Genomic DNA, 19,801 nt, shown 5'->3' on the forward strand with positions numbered 1-19,801 from the left:
ATTGGAGAAGGTGGGAAAGACACCTGGGTGAAGACACGTGGGTGTCTTTCATATCCCACCTTCCCTGGGGAAGCAGTTGGAAGATTTTTCTCCCCATCATGGCTCATGGTTCTCAGCCCTGGCTGCACATTGGAATCATCTGGGAAGGGGGCTTTTTAGCTCTACCTGCGCCTGAAAGTCATCTCTGGGGCAGCAGCCCAGGGAATTGTAATTTTTATAAGCTCCCCAGGTGATTGTGAAGCACAGAGGGTATGACTACTCTAGAATTTCAGAACCAGAAACAAAGAGCTGACACTATTTGGCCAATGAAACTTTCCAACATGTTGGTGAGTTTGGAAGGGAACAGGCATTGTGGACCCATTTTAAAGAGGTGTGGCAAGGTTCAAAGAGCAGAAACAATTTGCTTGGCCAGACAGTTGATGAGGGCATGGTAAAGGCTGCCTCCCTTTCTTTTTGCTCTCCTACATCTCCCTCTCCTTTTTCTGGCAGAATATATTTTTATATATTTTATTAATGAAGTGCCATTATTTTACATCTTTATTAATAGATTGACAATGTAGGATTTCTCTCCTCATGTGTGGCCATCCTAGCTCTCCCACCATCCAAGAACCCATTGTTCTCTTTCTCTTTCTGATAGTATATTAGAGTATCAGTTGTTCTCATGGCTTGGCTTTCTATGCACTCACTCCTTAATTGAGGTGACCTTTCCAAATAGACCTGTAATACCATTTTAATCTCTTTCCTGGCATGGAAACCCAAATCTTTCTTTTCTAATTCTGAACTCTTTGCAAGTCTCAGCAGTGGGTGACAAGACTCCTGCATCCATTTAGAAGGTGCCAACATTTTGTGCATTCTGCACAGAGCACAACACATGCACATGTAATTAAAACACAGCAACAAGGGCAGGATCCAGACCTAACTAAGTCTCAGCTTTCAAACCAGCTGTGAACCCAGCATGTCTGCCACTGGAGCTATAACAGTTAATTCTTTTAGAAAACAGAGCTAAATCCCTGAGAGGCCTGGCCTGGAGAGGCTCCCTGAACTGTTTAAAGGCATACTCATGTTTCTTGATTTAACTGGGTCAGTCTGGCTGTTTATTTTTTGCCATTTGACTTTAGTGCAGTGAGTGTCAGTGAGCTGGCCATCCAGAGAGTACAGGCACTGAGTGACTGGGGCAGGTGTTCAGGAGCCCCCAGTGACTATTATTTCATTTTGTTCCTCCGCAGCATTACTGTTTGTGATGAGTTGTTATGTGACCAAATTCTATTTTTAACTGCAAACATGCTCCATGCAATCATGTTCTTTAGACACTGCATTATGCAAGCTGGATCCAAAGTTTGCAGGAGTGCTACACTAAACTGTGACAATTCCCAGCCATAGTCATTGAAACCCCACAGTGAACCAAACAGCATGCTTACTTGCTGCAAGATAGAGTTTCAGTTGTGTTAAATAACTCTCTGGTGCTACCTGGTGAGAAAGCTGTGTCTGGCCACTTTGATCAGCTTCTCTCATCTTGTCTCCTGTCTAATCCCAGAATAAATCCCGTGGGCCTTTGGGAAGGGCATCAAAAGGCTTCTGGTGAAGATTAAACTTGAAACAACTTGTAATGAGGCATGAGCAGTATAATGCTCATTATAATGTATTTCCTCAGGTCATAAGCAGGAGAGGAGAGAAGATGGTTTAGATTGAAGCATCCAGTTGAGAAGACACCCTGATACAGTTGTTCCTGCTGAGCCATTCATTCTCCTTAAGTGGGTACATTAAACAAGTTTGCTGGTGAGTTTTCAAGTTTTTTCCTTGGAGTAATCCTAGTGCAATGGCTTTCAAGAATTGCTCAGACCCAGGGATCTTTTCCTGTGATTTTTTAAAATATTTTTTTAATTTTTTTAGAGATTTATTTATTTATGCAAGCACTGGGTACAGTCAGAAGCACGGGAGGGTGAGAAAATTCACCAGAGCCAGAGCGGGGAGCAGAGCAGGCAGAAGGACCGAAGCACACTACTGAGGGGAGCAGCAGGTGGCAGGAGAGGTCTGCGCGCCATGTGGGACCCTCCTTTGGTAGCCGGGAAGCAGCCGGGGATTGAACAGGAGCTGCAGAGGCTGCGGGCAGCATCGCAACCCAGCGCCCAACCGCTGCACCACCGGGGAGGCTCTCCTCTGATTTTTTATGGAAGACTGACATATGACTTATCTGGGGTGACCCAGAGAGGGAAAGGCTAGAAGTGTCTGAAGTTAGAATTTTAGTAGGGGGTCAGGATTCTTTGGTGGCAAACAACAGAAATCAACTCTTTAATAAGCGCTCCCTACATAAGAAGAAAAGGACTTCTCAGAAAATAAGTTCCGGGAGAGCAGGGGCTAACTTGTTCATTGCTGTTCCCCACTAGCGTAGTACCGAGAATGTAGTATGTGCTCAGTGAATGTTTGTGGACTCAAAGAAGATAAAAGAACTGTTAGGAATAATGAGTACCTATTTCAGAAAAGGACAAGATTGAGAACATTTCTGGACGGGTTTAGGTAGCAGGAACTAGGTCCCTGACAGTCTCATCCGAATATCACTGCTGAAATGAATGCTCTCCATCAACTGTTATATTTTTGAGTGTCTTTACTCATGCATCAAAATCCATAGGGAAATGTATGAGAAGATATAAATACAGAGAGGGAGGGGGGAAGAACAAGAGAGAAAGAGAGGGCCTCACCTGGTGGTGCAAGGGATTAAGACACAACCTATGAAGCTGACTGCAGCCACTGCCGCAAGAGTTAGATCCCTGGCCCGGGAGCAACCCACATGGTGCAGCAGACCTCTCCTGCCTTGCCCGCTGCTCCCCTCAGCAGTGTATTTCAGTCAGTCTGCCTGTTCTGCTCCCCACTCTGTCTCTGGTAAATCCTCTCACTGCCCCCCGCCCCCCACACCTCTGGCCTATAACTCCATTCTTGTGTGCATAAATAAATAAATCTTAAAAAAAAAAAAAAAGAGAGAGAGCGCGCATAAGGAATTGTCTTACATGATTCTGAAGGCTGACAAACCCAGCCTGCAGGATGGGCAGGCAGGTTGGAGTTGGAGAACCAGGGAGCTGATATTCTAGTTCAAGGGCTATCAACAGGAAGAGCTGATGTTGCAGATGAAGCCCAAAAGCAATCTGCTGGTAAGTTCTCTTCCTCAGGGGTGATTTAGTCTTTCAAGTCTACCTTGGTCTTCAACTGGTTGGATGAGGCCCACCCACATATGAAGGGCTGTTTGCTTTACTGATTAAAATGTTAATCATCCCAAAACACCATTGCAGAAATACCCAGAATAATCTTTGACCAAATATCTGGGCACCGTGTGACCTAGTGAAGTTCACATACAAAGTTAACCATCACAGTGAGGGAGAGAGCCCACATGACCACTCCTTTGGCCAATAGAAGGCAGGGTATTTTGCTTGGCAGTTCCAGAGACTTTACACAATGAGGCAGAACTTTCTCAAAGGGGAGGTGGAGAGATGTTACCAGGAGAAAGGGGAATGGGTACTGGGAGGCCACAAAACCACAAGGGCCTCTTCTGTAAGAAGTCTTATTTCATCACTTGCTTCTGTGTGGGTTAACATCTCCCTTCTTTGCCTCTTTCAGTTCCTCTTCTCTGTGTGAAAGGGAGAGTGAGTGGGATGGGGAAAGAAGTAATTTCTGTCCCTTTGCCCCTTTACCTCCAATCATGAGTAGACATGACTGAGGCCAACTATCTGCTCTGGGCCCTTGCTGTTCAAGGTTTGTGCTAAGGATTACTCAGCACTGAATCTGTTGTGCTCTGCGTATTTCCCTTCTTTTCCTTTCCGACCTATTAGAGGTGCCATAACTGTGGCTGCTGCTAACCCGTGAAGTGCCTTTGTGGAATTTGAAAAAGATGACCACCCCCAAGATATTTTATATCCATTGTTCAGAAGTTGTCATGATGTCCTGATCTTGTTAGAACAAGATACTGCTACATGCCAAAAGAAGTCACAGTAGTGAATGTTTGCAATGTGAATGATGTCTTAGATATGACATCCTTGTCAGTGCACAAACTGTGCACATGTACAGTAGTTCAGCCCTGAACTACTGAGGGAGAGGGAGACTACTCAAATTCAGTACACTATGACTTGTTTATGCTCTTGTGAGCAGTGTCTGTGTCTGGGGGCGCAGGTGTCATTTTCATTGGGTTCTGAATGATAGCTGAGCTGCTGATCAGATTTGGGACAGAATCTAGTCTAGCAAGCCCATCATACTCCCCAGAACTACCCACAGGGAATTAAGGATCATGACTGTCCTCCTGGAATATTCCTGGGAGACATGCACAGCTGAGACCTGACCAGCTGGGAGTGACAATGGGAAGATATTGCCAATCCACAGGGCACATCTGCTACGACACCCTCTTTAGGGTGCCGTGGGTCCATGATGTAGTAGACAAGATCAATAGTCTAACATGAAAACAGGTAAGATAAAAATAAATAGAAATTCTAAAGCTTTTTCCCATGTCTCAATGGATCATGTCATTCACGTCCTGGATAAATATAGCCCATTTTATGGACCGCAGATCCAGAACGTGCTATTCCTTCAAAGACAGGCTAATTGATTACAACACTCTCCTGAGCCCAATGGAATCCTATATTCCATTAAAACACAGTGGTTACTGGGCTCCTGGATTGCAAACTGTGACTTGAGGATCTCATCCAGTCTGCTGCTTGTTTTTGTAAAAAAGTTTTATTAGTGTAGGGTAAATAGAAGTTATCAGGATTTTTCTACCCTCCCACCATTAGCATCTATGATCGGCACCTGTGGTCTTACACGCATGCCTGATGGCAGGCACCTGGAGCATGATGTGGGCGTGTGAAAGTGGGTGCACCTGAGCCGAGAGATTGAGCATATGAGGGCGGCAGCAGAGGATGAGGCGGCAGAAGACTTGGCAGTGGAGTGTAGTCGAGACCAGCAAAGAGAGCACGAGAGAACGCCAGAGAGCCCAGGAAGAGTAGAGATTCGCTGGGGACTGGGAGGCCTGGCATACAAAATTCATTAAAAGCCTGAAAAAGCCACTGCAGGCTCCAGGACACTCCTTTACCCATCTGCCCAGATCCATAGAGAACCTGCTCCTTGTCTTGCTGGCACTTCAATTAGGACATAAGCCACACTCACTTATTTCTGTGTAGTCTGGTCTCTTTCATACTCCATTGCAGAACTAAGTAACTGCCACAGAAATCATACAGTTCACCAAGCTTAAATACTTTTTATTGAATCCTTTACTGAAATGCAAGAAAGCTGACTCCTGCTGCAGGAAGTCAATATTGATCATGGGGTGTAAGTAATGAACAGAAAAACGTGTTTGCTAATGCTGCTCTGTAGTTAGTATTTGGAGACTTTCTCAGCGTGGTAATGAGGCCAATATGGCTTTGCATTCTTCCTAAACTTTGGGTAATGTTTAGTAGTTTTCTTAGAAATCTAATCTATTGGTCACAAAGGTACAAAGGTGTGAATGTGGATGAAAGTGGTAACCTGAAGTCCATGTCTTACATAATAGGTCAGCAGTGTCCCCTCCACACTCAGTCCTGCTGCTCCTTGGCTCCAGGTGGATGCCAGCACTCTTCAGTACAGATGATGCCCATGGCCTGGAGGCCTCCACCACTTGGGAACTGTAAAGATGGGCTCATCACCACCGAGGCTGTGGGGATCTGTGCAGAAATGTTTGGATTTCTCAAGAGGAATTTTTTTTTAAAGTCAAGATTTGAGGTGGCAGTTAGAAAAGGAACTGAAGTGGTTTATTTCTACTAGCCTGACAATTCCCAACTCTGGTAACACTCCCTATACCTTCCTTTTGACCACTGCAAGTAGGAAAGGAGAAAAAGAGTAAGAGCAAGAGAAAAGGAAGGCAGAAGGATAATTATGATTTGAAATATTTATTTTTAAAATTTTTTTTACCTCCCCGCCCCCACCCCACTCCCATTGTGATTTGAAATATTTAAAGTATATACATAGATTGATAGAAACGATTGAGTGAACCTAAATAAAGACCCCCTCCCTGTCAGGTTGGGGGTCATTGTCACTAACTAGGAGGCAGCCCGAGTACCTCATAGTGTTTTGCTTCAATTAAAAACAAACAAAAAAAAATCTCCTTTGCGAGATATTTAGCTCATTCCTTGCTGATTGATGCTGGCAAAGGAGTACTGGGAACTGGTGAGATAAGGTCTGGAAATGAGGCAGTTTGTCTAACCCCATGAAAGGAAACTGAAAAGACCGGAGGTGGGAGAATACACATGGCTTTCATTTCACCTTACATAGGATCCAAGAAACCTGCAAGAGAAACCTCCTCAGACAGGCGTGAAGCAAAAGAGCTTGGCCTAGTAAAAACCGTGCGGAGTCCCTGCAGCAGCACGTGGCCAGGCCTCATTCAGCAGGTCAGCTGGGTGCGCCCCTGGCTCCGCCCCGCGCCCCGCCCCCCAACCGCGGGCGTTTAAAGTGGAGCTCAGGCAGGCCCGAAAACTGGAGGTAAAAACAGCGAAAACTGCTCCTGGACAACACAGCCGACTGTGGATAATAAACATTGCTTTGGCCACGACCGATGAGCTGTCACTCGAAGGAGCAAGGCAGGTGTTCCCCGTTTTCTGGGCGGGCACCTATGGCTTCAGAACGTCGCATTCACAGGAGGCGCAGAGACTGGGGACTGCCCTTCTGGGGCCCGGACGCCTGCGACCAGGCACCTTGTGCAGCTGAGCAGGAGCAGAGCGCTTGGCATATAAGGAAGAAAATGGTGGCTCACAGGTAAGTCCAGTGGGTCAGATAATACTCACTTTCAGCTAATTTAAGGCTGGTTGACGCATGCTCTTGTTATTTTGCTGTTTACCCGTGTGCTACCCCTGCGCCTTCTCTCCGGGATTGCTGCTTCCCCATTCCATGAGGCTCCATGATGCGGTTGAGGCAAAATTGCTGGCGGAGTCCTCTCTGGGCGCTACTGGCCGGTGTGTGAGCCCAGATGTGCAGCCCTGACTGCCTTCTTCTCAGCCGTTTCTCCTGGTGGTTGATGCAGGTGGTAACCTTGGGAGACAAGATGACAGCCCTCCTGGACTAAGAACAGGCTTGCTTGCTATAAAAGCAGTGGTTTTCCAAGCTCGGAGTTCCCTGGTGGTAGTGGCCTTATGGGGTAGTCCATCTGGCTGCTCCCCTGAGACTCGGGGGTGAGGACAATGTGGGAATGCCGGTGTGCGAGCTGGGTGCTGTGCTGGGACTAAAGGAGTCTTGTCTCTGGCCCATCCAGGGTCTTCTGGCAGCTCACAGGGAACAGCAGCAGACTAAATTATTAGCTTGAAAGTAGGTAAAATCTAATTACAGAGAGGATGGACATTTGGCCCAGATATGGACTCAATTGGGGCTTCTCTAAAGGCCTTCTTAGGGATTGAATGGCTCTAGGAGAGAAAAATATTGTGCATTTCCCCCTGAGTTTCCCAGTCTGTGGACAGTGACCTGGCAGCTCTAAATGTAGGCCTTTGCTTCTTACATTATAAATGTAGTTGCTGCACTGGCTGCTCTGATCCTTTACCCTTAGGGCTTCCGGGTGCTGTGAGTTGTAAATGTTAAGGCTGATTCTAATGCTAAACTGCTGTGTGCGCTCCCTCTCCCTCCCACCCCTCATCTCCACCTGCATGCTATGAAAAGCATCTTTCCTGATTTTTTTTTTTCTGTCATCAAAGGACATATTTTTGAGTACAAATGAATGCTTCACTCTCAGTTCTAAGAGCAAGCTGACCAAACTGTAAAAGTGCAGATGACATTTTTTTGTAGCCTGGGACTTGTCTAGCCTGGTGTCTAGCCTGCCCTGATTTTGAACTTGTGTCTGAACAGCTCAGCCCCTGCCTCAGCAAGGACAGCTGCATACTCCCCTCCTCCTCCTGAACCCAACTGTGGTGGACCCTCTGAACCTATTAGATGCATTGCCTGGACTTTGCCTCTAGTTGGCCCTCTACTTAATTTCCTGTAATCTGTGGCTTTGGGGTGGTGGTCATTTTCATTTCAGAACTTAATATTTTAGTACTGTAGCATCAGGTCCTACGGGCGTTGAATAATTCAGTTCTTAGAACTACATGAAAAACTCCTGAGGGTCATTTGAGATGTCTACACTTGCATCGGTGTGTTGGTATGAACAGCTATAAAACCCAGACTGTGTTGGAGAGTAGCCTTTAGTAAATTGTTCCCCTGGGAAGGGGTGGGCCTTGTTATACTTGATCTTTTCAAAGGTGCCTTTTTGTACTTTGCACAAAGGTGCCATATGTCCTAAGGCAGGCCCTGGTTTGGGGCCACATGGAAAAGGCCAAAATGGCCCCCCCATCCCCTCTTCAATTATTGCATCAACACCAGCAACCACTTATAAGAATAATTGTTCCACAAGAGAAAATGGCAACGTTCCATTGGTTGCTGTTACTCACAGCTGAATGAAATTCCTCACTAATGACCAAGTGAACAAGAAATAGGGAAATTTTCCCTCTAGGTGCCTGCAGACATGGATCGGGCCAGGATTTGAGGCCCAGGTATGTCGTTATCACTTTCTGTGTCCCTGAGACCATCATTTCCCCCCCCCCCCCAGGGCCCAAAATTCAATATAGGACCTTGGTGCTCTGAGACACCTTTCTTCCCCAAATTTTGTGATGCCCTTAAGGCCCCGGGAATAACAGATACAGGACATTTTCACCCTCTTTCATATTGCTTACCAGCTACAGGAGTAAGAAACACCTCTTTTGGCAGGATGGGCACATTTCCAAAATGAAATACTTTTGCTCAATATCTGGCAAAAACTGATCAAGCCTCTGCAGTGAGGACCGTGGAAATCCAGAAAGGCTTCCCCTGAAGAGCCCAGAAATGTGTTGTTTAATCTCAAAGGCCATCTTCCCCCAGGCAAACAAGGTAGAAAGGAGTCCATCCCTGTAGCACTGGGGTTTTAGACCAGATTTTTTTGTTTAACATTTTATTTTTCAACATTCATTTCTTTTTTCTCAAATTTTGTTGATTCACCAATTGTTTACCTATCTATGTAATTTTGGGAGTGACTATATTGGCTCTGAGCAGTCACATCCAAGTCTTCCTGTATACAAGTACAAGTAGGTTGTAGATCATGGATACAAATAGGTATAAAAGTAGGTAAATATCTTGGAGTAGAATTTTCAGGTCATGGATATGTTCCTTTAGCCCATCCAGAGCAGGTTTTCTGATCCATCAGACGTGGTAAAGGAGGAGTCAGAGTCCACAGTGGCTTTTGCAGGCTTTTATTTAGATTTACCAGGCATATGGCAGGCAGGGGTAATGGGGGGTCGGGAGGCTGGCAGTCCTCCCAGCCCCCAGCAAATCCTCACTCTATCTGGGCTCTCTCTGGTGTTCTCTCTGTGTTCTTCTCTCAGCTTGCGTTCGTTCTTGGCTTCTGCTGGCGTCCCCATGACGCTGCCCTTATAAACTCAGTCTCTCAGCCCAGGTGTACCCACTTCAGGTGCCCGCCATCAGGCATGCATTCGGGACCACAGGGTTCCCTCATCTATCCTAATGGCGGGAGGGCAGAAAAGCCTGCTACTTTTTCCTTACCCTACAATGGCAAAGTGATTCATATGTGCACATTCTGCCCTCGCCCAAATGAGTTACAGTCAGTACCTTATCACACCCACCCCACCCCCCTTTCCCTCACCTTCATCTCCTATAGTTTTCACAGAATCTAAGTTATTTTTGTTGTTTTACCAGTTTGTTTTCTTTGGTTATTTATATTCTGTAAATGATTGAAAGTATCTGGTAACTGTATTACTTTTTGACTTATTTCCCTTCCTATAATCTCCTTAAGCTCCATCAATGTTGTCCAAGAAGGTGCTGTTTCATTTTTTAAAATAGCTGAGTGGGTGTTCCATTGAGTGTATATATGACCATTTCTTTATTCAGTTCTCCATTGATGGGCATTTAGGTTGGTTCCATGTCTTGGCTATTGTGAATAATGCTGCCATGAACATAGGCGTTCATAAATCTTTAGCATTTTCATATTTGACTAAATACACTGAAGTGGTATTGCTGGATCATAAGGTATTTCCAGTCTCGATATTTTTTGTTTTTTGAGTAATCTCCATACTGTTTTCCATAGACACTATACCAGTTTACATTCTTATCAACTGTGGATAAAAGCACCTTTTTCTTCACATCCTCACCAACATTTTTTGTTGCCAATCTTTTAAATAAAGATTGGTCTCACAGGGGTGAGCTGATATTGTCTCATTGTGGTTTTGATTTGTATTTCCTTTATAATAAATGACATTAAACCTTTTTTTCATTGCCCATAGCCAGCCATTTGTGTGTCTTTGGAGAAGTTTGACATTTATTTTATTTATTTATTTATTTATTTATTTATTTTTTTTTTTTATAGAGGCATGCTTTATTTATTTGTTTGCTGGTTTGTTTGTTTGTTTTGTTTTTATACATGCACTGGGTACAGTCAGAAGCGCGGGAGGGTGAGAGAATTCACCAGAGCCAGAGCGGGGAGCAGAGCAGGCAGAAGGACCGAAGCACACTGCTGAGGGGAGCAGTCTGCGCGCCATGTGGGACCCTCCTCTGGTGGCCGGGGAGCAGCCGGGGATTGAACCGGCGCCGCAGAGGCCGCGGGCAGCTTCGCAACCCAGCGCTCAACCGCTGCGCCACCGGGGAGGCCCTGACATTTATTTTAAATCTTTGTTGTCAACTATAATATGCATATAGAAAAGTACATTAAACATAACATACATTAAATGGTTTTTTTAAAAATGTGTATATATACATAAACACACACACACAAAGACACAAATTATATTCTTTCAGGTCAAGAAAAAAAAACTACTAGCCTCCTGGAACCCTCCTGAATACCTCCATTGCAGTTTCCCCTTTTAAGGATAATCACTCTGCTTAATCTGTGGTCATTCCCTTTATTGCTTTTCTTTAAAATTTTGTTGCAGTACTACATATATATGGAAACTGTCATTTGGTTTTACCTGTTATTGACATTTATAGAAATGGATCCAACAATTTGTGTTCTGACTTATTCCACCAATACAATGTTTGTGAGAGTCATTCATGTCATCGCACATATCTGCATTTAATTCATTGTCACTGTTATAACTATGGTCTTGTTACTTGGGGATTTTGTGAATATCTTGGCTCTGAGCAGTCACATCCAAGTCTTCCTGTATGCAAGTACAAGTAGGGTATAGATCATGGATACAAGTAGGTATAGAAGTAGGTAAATATCTTGGAGTAGAATTTTCAGGTCATGGATATGTTCCTTCAACTTTACTTGTTGATGGCAAAGTGATTCAATTTATACTTCCACTAGCTGTGTCTGAAAAGTCTCAGTGCTCCATATCCTCACCCTCACTGGTGTGCTACTTTAACTTTTCTGTAGGTGTGCATTGGTATGTAATTTTGTGTGTGGGAGAGAGAAAATCTTTAAACCTTATTTTTTATTAGATTTAATTTTTATTAAAAATTTTATACATTACGAAGAATTATAGAACACCCACATACCTACTACTAAAACAATAATTAACATTTTGGCATATTTGCTCTTCTACAAATTTTTTGTGGTTGTATATCATGAAAATTGCAATCATGGTCTTTCAACAGCATTCTTAAGAGGGGGATACTATTCTTGGGCCTCCCCGGTGGCGCAGCGGTTGAGTGCTGGGTTGCGAAGCTGCCCGCAGCCTCTGCGGCGTCGGTTCGATCCCCGGCTGCTCCCCGGCCACCAGAGGAGGGTCCCACATGGCGCGCAGACTTCTCCTGCCGCCCGCTGCTCCCCTCAGCAGTGTACTTCGGTCCTTCTGCCTGCTCTGCTCCCTGCTCTGGCTCTGGTGAATTCTCTCACCCTCCCGTGCTTCTGACTGTACCCAGTGCATGTATAAACAAAACAAAAACAAACAAACAATAAATAAATAAATAAATAAAACATGCCTCTATTTAAAAAAAAAAAAAAAAAGAGGGGGATACTATTCTTATTTAATCACAATAGCAAGAAAATTAACAATAATTGCTTAATATCAGATAGCTAATCCATATTTATATTTCCCCACTTGACCCCCGACATTATAGCAAGTTTTTTTGAACTCAGAATCTACTAAAAGTATATGCATTATATTTGGTCGTTGTGTCTTTAGTTTTTTTTTTTTTTTTCTTTTTGGTGTCTCACCTGTTTTTCTGTTATTTTCTATAAACTGGAAGTATTAGTGCATGACCATAGGGCACACATGGACCCCAAACTGTTAAGGGGTGCACACAATAAAAGGGTCCAGCCATCTGCCACAAAAAAGCAAAGGAAGCAGACTCTTAGTGTGAAGATTTTAAATAGAATTAGCGTGCATAGAGAGAGAAGAAAGGATATTAGTTTCCCAATAAAACCACCAGAATTACTCATCCCCTCTTGGGCAAATGCTCGGCCAAATAGGCTCTGCTCAAAGTAAGGCTGCTGAGACCTGAAAGCTTGCCACAAGTCTAAGTACCTTCTGGTGGGCAACCACAAGAAAGGGGCTAGGCAGGTCTCAGAGAGCTGGGACCAAGGAAAGAGTCAGAATTCAAAATGCACCAAATAATCCACCATGAAGTCAGGAAGTGGCTGGCATTATCTTTGCGAGGGATAGGAGCAGCTTCCTCACATGGCTCTCACCCACATTTCTCTTCCAAGAGTCCTTTTTTTGGTCTCTCCATGTCTCTGGGTGCTAGTTGAATATTTATCTTTTATTTATGCATACAAGAACTTGGTTGTAGGCCAGAGGTACTGGGGCTGAGAGGATTCACCAGAGACAGAGTGGGGAGCAGAACAGGCAGATATACTGAAATACATTATTGAGGGGAGCAGTGGGAGAGACAGGAGAGTCTGCTATGCCATGTGGGTCAGCTCCCTGGCTGGGGATTGAACTCAAGCTACAGTGGCTGGTGATAGCTATCAAGCACTAAGACTTTAGCCCTTGTGCCACCAGGGAGGCCCCCCTGGATGCTAGTTGAAAACAGAAAAACAGGAGTGCCTGAGCCTGCATGTGTTGTTATAAACCAAGCATGCCTGCTTAACTCCACCCCTAGTTCCCAGCATTCCTAATTCCTAATTAGGAATTCCTAATTCCCACCCCTAATTCCTTCATTCAGGAATTCAGATTCATGGCATTCTGGGAGTTGTTCTCTACACTCAAGCGCCCTTCAGTATGGAGTGGGGTGGAGTCCATCATTCATGGGTCTCAGTTTGTTCCTTCAACAGAAGTTAGGTCTAGAAACTTGATTAGTTTCATTGTGACTTTAATTCTCAGCTGTTAGATTTCTAATGAGATTGGGGACCTTTTCATATATTTATTAGCCATTTGTGATGTGCCTATTCAAGCTTCTTGCCTATTTTTCTACACTGTTGCCTCTATTGATTTGTAGGAATCTTTTTACTCTGAATACATTTGTAGAAGTCTTTTATTCTAAATATGTGTTGAAAATGTCTTCCACCCTGCAACTTTCTTTTTTATTTTTGTTGAGCAGAAGTTCCTAATGTTAATGTTCAGTTTTTCTGTATTTCTGGGCCCTGTTTAAGGAACCTTTCCAAACCTGGCCTTAAAAAGATGTTCTTGTGGATTATCTCCTCAGTTGCCTTCCATAATTGGATTTAAAGCCCTTCTGGAAGAGTGTTTGTATGTGGTGTGAGGTACAGGTTAGGTCTCATTTCATCCCCCAACACCATTTATTAAAAAGATGGTCCTTACCTTAATACTCCACAGTGCTAGCTTCACCATAAACGATTTTCCTGCCCTTGCACCCTCACTCTTGTTAGTGTAGCTTTATAATAAGTGGACCTCTAACTGCAAGTTCTGCCTCTGTATTCAAGAATGACTTGGCTGGAATTCTGACACTTTATACAGAACTGTCTCAAATGTGGTGCTCCCTTTTCAGAAACTGTCATGGGGTTAGTATTCTTTCCTGGTCTGTGTTCGTCGAAGTCACTTCCCAACTTCTCACTTGGTGCTTTGCAGGACTTTCTCATCCATGTGGTAAACAATAATTTGATGTGTGTTCATGCAAGTCCAATGTTTAGAATCCTCATATTTGTTAGGTTCTACTTCTCGGAACGGGGAAGTATTGGAAATGAAGCTGAACCTTTTTAAGACAAACCACCTGATCTTTGGAAACAGGTGACTGAGAGGCTATTTTGGCCTCTCTGCTCAGTGCTGCATGCTGGAGAGAGACCAAACTCTGGAGTAAGATTTTGGGGTTCAGTTCCTCAGTATACCACCTGTTAGCACTGTGACTCTGGCCAGTTAACCTACTTGGTCTCAATTTCCTCATGAATAAAATGGGATAATGATAATATTGGCATCATGGGTATGGGAGGATTAAATGAGATATGCAAAGGGCCTGGTATAGCATAAGTAGCTGGTAAATGTTAGACATTGTTATGCTTGAGATAAATTCCTCCCTCTTAGAGCTTTGAGACTCCACTAGGAGAATGGTAAAACAACATTCCTCTTGTATTTCTGAGTTGGCAAAGAGATCTTTACTTGAGGCAGATTTTGCACAGGCATCTGCAGGGGGTTCGTAATGTTATCATCTGCCCCTCAGCAGTATGAAGGGAAAGCAGTTGGTTTATGTCCTTGGCTGAAATTTACTAACATACTCAACTCCTTTGGTTCTTTGAACCTATCGTTTCTGAGGTCATAGACATTACAAGTGGAAAGAGTCAGCTTTCTGTTTTAGGGCCCTGGTTTCTGCAGCAGTTTGGATCAGCCCTTTCCTACTTATTGAAGTGGTGGGATACTTACCACCCTGAGGAACCCCCCCCCCCCACCAGGTTTTCTGCGCAGGCTGAATAACATTGTCTCACTTAATGTTTTAATTTTGTCATAATGATAACAGCCAAAAACAATCCCGGCCTATACTGAAAGAAATGTTATTTGAGGGCCTGTTTTCATTATATGTTGTTTTGCTTGAAGGCATAATTTCCAAGAACCTATCTCCAAAGATGTTAAGGGCTTACTGTATAGATCAGGGAGAAACGTGCAATTTATGTTCTGGTTATTGGGGATGAAATGACAGAGCCCAGTGGAATACAGCAATGAGGTTATACCTCCAAGACTGGAAAGTAGTGAGGGAGGTACCCTCAGATATTTTGGATGAGGTGAAGGCCTGGAGAGGAGCAGAGAGATGTGATCTTTGGAAAGTTAGGGTACTATTGTGGGGGCTGCATGGAATAGTTGGTGTCAACCAGAACAGGTCCAGAGGCTGCTGTCAAGCCTGCAGTTGCCCTATGCCATGCACGTTGAGAAGTGGATTTGGGTATTGTGGCCTCAAAGCCTTCTTTTGAAGGGTACTGCCACCACGAATGCCCTCCCAGAAACTGAGAGGGAGGTGAGAGTATGGGAGGGATGTAGAAGTATGTGAGGGACAGTGTCAGGCCCAGTCCCTGGGTGGAGCTTTGGGGGTGAGGAGGAGGGATGGAGGTACTCTTATGATATTGAATGGAAATATGTATAATTTGCAGTATACTGTAAAGAGGTGGCAATTACACAATTGCAGTCATACAGTTGTACCTATGGTACGATTATGTCTAATAAGTGTATATGTGTGAAAGGACCTGGGAGGTCTTTTCTGTGTCATTGTAAGTAATTTTCACTAGGTGGAATTATTGGTGCTTTTTTCTGGTTAAATGAGTTTTTGTGTAATTCAGAAAAAAAGAAGGGTGGGGATGTTACTGGGATGCCTGCTTTAACTTATAATCAAGGATGGTGGTGGGAGAGGTGGATTTGTAAATTCCCATTAGGATCAGTATTTGTGATCAAGTCTCACACCTGAGTATCATGCATTCAGATATGTATAACATGTTCTGTTCACGTGTCGGTCACTGACCAGCTGCTGAAATGGGAGGCTCCCCCCTGTTCAAGGGCAAGGTGAAAAGGTCCCCAGCCCTCCCTACTCAAAGGTTTTGGCTAAGGTCATTTCCACAGCAATATGGGTGAAAAATAAAACCAGAAGTTTGTTTGGTTTGGAGAAAGGTGAGGGGCCCTCTTTCTTCTGATTTTCCTGGTGTTTGGGAATGAGGTTCACATTGCATCAGTTACCGTTGCCTCCTGCACTCTAAGTGGGGCCTGATGTCAGTGACTTAAGAAAATGAGGGGTCTATTCTCTCAGGTAACAGAAGGAGGGAGGAGTTGGGGTTGGTATGGTGGCTTCAGAGGGCCTCAGAGCCCATTCTTCTCCGGCCTGCCCCACCACACTTGGGCAACCCCCCGGCACTGAACTCCCACCACTGGACACTCAGCCATTGTGTCCCTGTTTTGGTTTGTGTGGGAGGGGGGATAAGAGGAAGGTGGCTTCCGAGGGCCTTTGTCCCAAGCTTGCCTTCATAGTTGGTGACTCTCAGTCTGCACAAGGGGCTCAGAATGTAATTTCTCTCTCCTGCCTACCCCCTTTTATTACCCAATATTTGTCTACTAAAGGAGGAGGAAGAATAGACCATGGGCAGTCACCAAACAGTTCTATAGTCCAAAAGCAGTTTTTAATAGCAAACGTCATAACTTATAAGTGCTACGTATACTTCAGGATCAAGGTAGATTTTAAAAAGTTGGACAACCAAAGGTGCCATAGAGTCCCCCGGGAAGGGTCTGCTCAATGAGAGCCTTTTTTTTTTTTTTTTTTTTTTTTTTTTTTTTTGCTGTAGTTGGTCAGCTAGGTTGTTCTACATGTTCACCCCAAGAGCTCAGTGTCCCAAATTTGCCACTGGACTGGCATCTGTTAGTGGCTTACAGTTGTTTCAATACTGATGATGCATGGAAAGTTAGCTGATGAGCGCAGGGTTCTATTTGTCACCTGCTGTATTTCCTTTCGGCACTCTTTTAATAGTCATAAAAGTCACAGAAATGCCTGGCATTGCAGTGATTGGAGTGAGCTCTGTGCCAGATTGTGGGGTGGGCCTTGAATAGTGAGACCCAAAGACTCCCAATGGCCAGAGATGGAGTTTTTTTTGTAAGAGAAATGCTTAGAGCAAAACTGTTATGGAATTCCCCTTTTAAACAGTGTGTGACTGTTGTCTCGACCTGAGTATAAGGAGGCCTCTTTCAAAACCCCAGTGGGTTAGCCCTTAGCTAGAAAGATCCTGCTGCCTAGCATTAGTAAGGCAGGGTGCAGTCCACAGAAGAAAACCTGAGGCTGCTTCCAAAGCTGCCCCTGGGAGGAGAAGCTGTTCCTGGGAGGAATTCCCAGGGAGAAGCAGTATTCAGAAGGAAAGTGATTTTCTAGCTCGACTTTGATCCAGGAGGGTTGCCTTAGGATGTCCTATAAGTGCAGGTCACCTTAAAGCTGTGGTAGCTTTGAGAGTCAGAAGTCTTGTGGGACATCCTAACTTTTCTTAGTCTCTAACTCTGAAAAAGACCTGCTTGGAAACACTCAGAGGGCTCAGAAATGCATGTTGGAGCCCTGCTAGGAGGCAAGGCTGCCCTTACCTCAGCCGTCTGCTGCCCTCTGTTGGAATATTGCTGTCAGCACCACTACTAGCATTTTCCTCAAAGCTTTCTAACCCTCCTGGCCAATTCTTTCTTTTTAAAATTTTAATTATTTTTTTTATTGAGGTAATGCAGATTTAAAGCACTGTATATGATTTAGAGGTAGAGGTTCAGATATATCTGCAAAATTCTTTTTGGTTTATAAGAGAGAATCTGACAAGTGAGCAACAGACTTTTGTGACTTATAAGTGAATACTAAGTAAAATCACTGCTCTATTAATACAGATTGGGCAACATGACCTAAAAAGCAGCTTATGAAGGCCATTGATAATTTGTTTTATTAAAGTAGCACTGGTTTATAACATTATATATGTTTCAGTTGTATGTCATTATAAATCAACATTTGTATATACTGAATTATGTTCACCAGTAAAAGTCTAATTCCACCCTTCACCTTGCAGTTGACCCCTTTTACCTGATTTACCCACTGTCCCCCCATTCCTTCCCTTTTGAAAGCCATTAATTTTGTCTTATAATCTAAACATTTATTTTTGTTTAGTTCATTGATTTGTTTATGTACCACACCTGGGTGAAATCACACAGTGTTTCCACCTGACATATTTCACTAAGCTTAACAGCCTTTGGGGTGATCCGTGTTGTTACAAATATCAGGATTTCATCTTTTTTTATTGCTGAATATTCCATTCCATTGTGAATATACACATCTTCTTTATCTGATCATCTGTCGATGGACATTTAGATTATTTCTAGTACTCATCCATTGTAAATAATGCTTTGATGAACATGGAATTTGCATCTCTTGAATTAGTGGTTTTTATTGTTCTTTGAGTAAATGCCCAGTAGTGGGGTAACTGGATAGTATGGACTTTCTGCTTTTATTTTTTTGAGGCATCTCCATACCATGTTCCAGGGCTGCACCTCTTTACATTTCCGCCAACAGTGCATGAGGGGTCCCTGTTCTCCACATCTGCAACACTTGCCCTTTCTTGCCTTTTTGGTAATGGTCACTCATAGATGTGAAATGGTAGCTCATTGCTGTCTTGATTTGCATTTCCCTAATAAAAAATGATGAAGATCTTTTCATGTGCTTATAGCCCATGTATGTCTTTGAATTGTCTATTCAGACCTCCATTTTAATCAAGTGGTTTATTGTGTTGTTGAGTTTTATCAATTCTTTATATAGTTTGGATATTAACCCCTATTGGATGTATGATTTGCAGTTTTCTTCTCCCATTCAGTAGAATACCTTTTCATTCTGATAACTATTTCCCTGTACAGAAACTCTTTAGTTTGATGTACTAAAAATGTGCATCATTTCGATGTATTCCATTTGTTTCTTTTGCCATTGGGATTAGATCCCCAAAGACATCTCCAAGACTTGTATCACAAAAGCCTGTTGCCTGTGTTTTCTTCTATGTAGTTTTTGGCTTCAGGGCTTACATTAAAGCCTTTAATCCACTTTGAATCAATTTTTGTGTATGGTGTTAATGGTCTAGCTTCTTTTTTCTTACGTGGCTGTTGAGTTTTCCTAACACCATTTATTGAAGAGATTTTTCTTGCTCCATTATGTATTTTTGACTCTCTTGTAAATTAATCATCATTGTGTGTGCATTTGTTTCTGGGCTCTCAATTCCATTCCATTGATCTGTGTGTTTTTATTCCAACACTGTGCTGTTTTTTCATTACTATCTCTTTGTAGTACAAAATGAAGTCGGGGAGCATGATAACTCCATTTTTGTTCTTTCCTTTTTTCAGGATTGTTTTGGCTATTTGCGGTCTTTTGTAGTTGCAAATTTTATGATTTTTTTTTTTTGTTCTGTGAAGTATGCTTTTGGATTTTTGATAGAGATTGCACTGGATCTCTATTTTGCTTGGGAAATATGGCCATTTTAACAATGTTAATTCTTCCAATCCATGAGCATGGAGTATCTTTCCATTTGTCTTCTATTTCTTTCAACAATGTCTTACAGTTTTCATTGGACAGTCCTTTCACCTTGGTTAAATTTATTCCTAAGTATTTAATTCTTTTTGATGCAATTGTAAATGGGACTGTTTCCTTAATTTATCTTTCTGTATCTTGTATATAGAAATGCAACAGAATTTAACACTAAGTTTGTAGCCTGCCACTTTGCTGTATTCATTTGTTATTTCTAACACTTTTTTTTATTGGCGTCTTTAACGTTGGCTATGTATATTATTACATTATCTTCAAATATTGGTAGTTTTACTGCTTCTTTCAAACTTGCATGTCCTTTATTTCCTTTTAATGTCCAAACGCTCCCTAGGACTTTTAAGTATTATCTTGAGTAAAAGTGGTGAGTTTGGACATC

The 19,801-nt window shown here is 43.2% G+C and overlaps 1 long non-coding RNA gene across 7 annotated transcripts in view; it reads left to right on the forward strand.

Moving 5' to 3' along the window:
• LOC119245244 (uncharacterized) overlaps positions 1-19,801 on the forward strand; it is a 99,555-nt gene that overhangs the window by 17,653 nt on the left and 62,101 nt on the right. For 4 of the 7 annotated variants that reach the window (XR_008550819.1, XR_008550815.1, XR_008550814.1 and 1 more), the window contains 2 exons: positions 1,652-1,776; positions 6,283-6,762. The exons of 1 other annotated variant lie outside the window; for it this stretch is intronic. This is a non-coding gene — a long non-coding RNA (uncharacterized LOC119245244). The remainder of the gene's footprint in view (positions 1-1,651; positions 1,777-6,282; positions 6,763-19,801) is intronic. 2 more of the 7 variants (XR_008550817.1, XR_008550818.1) reach the window with 2 other exon arrangements.

Source organism: Talpa occidentalis, unplaced genomic scaffold (assembly GCF_014898055.3).
Source record: "Talpa occidentalis isolate TD23 unplaced genomic scaffold, MPIMG_talOcc4v2.1, whole genome shotgun sequence".
In the NCBI taxonomy this organism is placed as follows: Eukaryota; Metazoa; Chordata; class Mammalia; order Eulipotyphla; family Talpidae; genus Talpa; species Talpa occidentalis.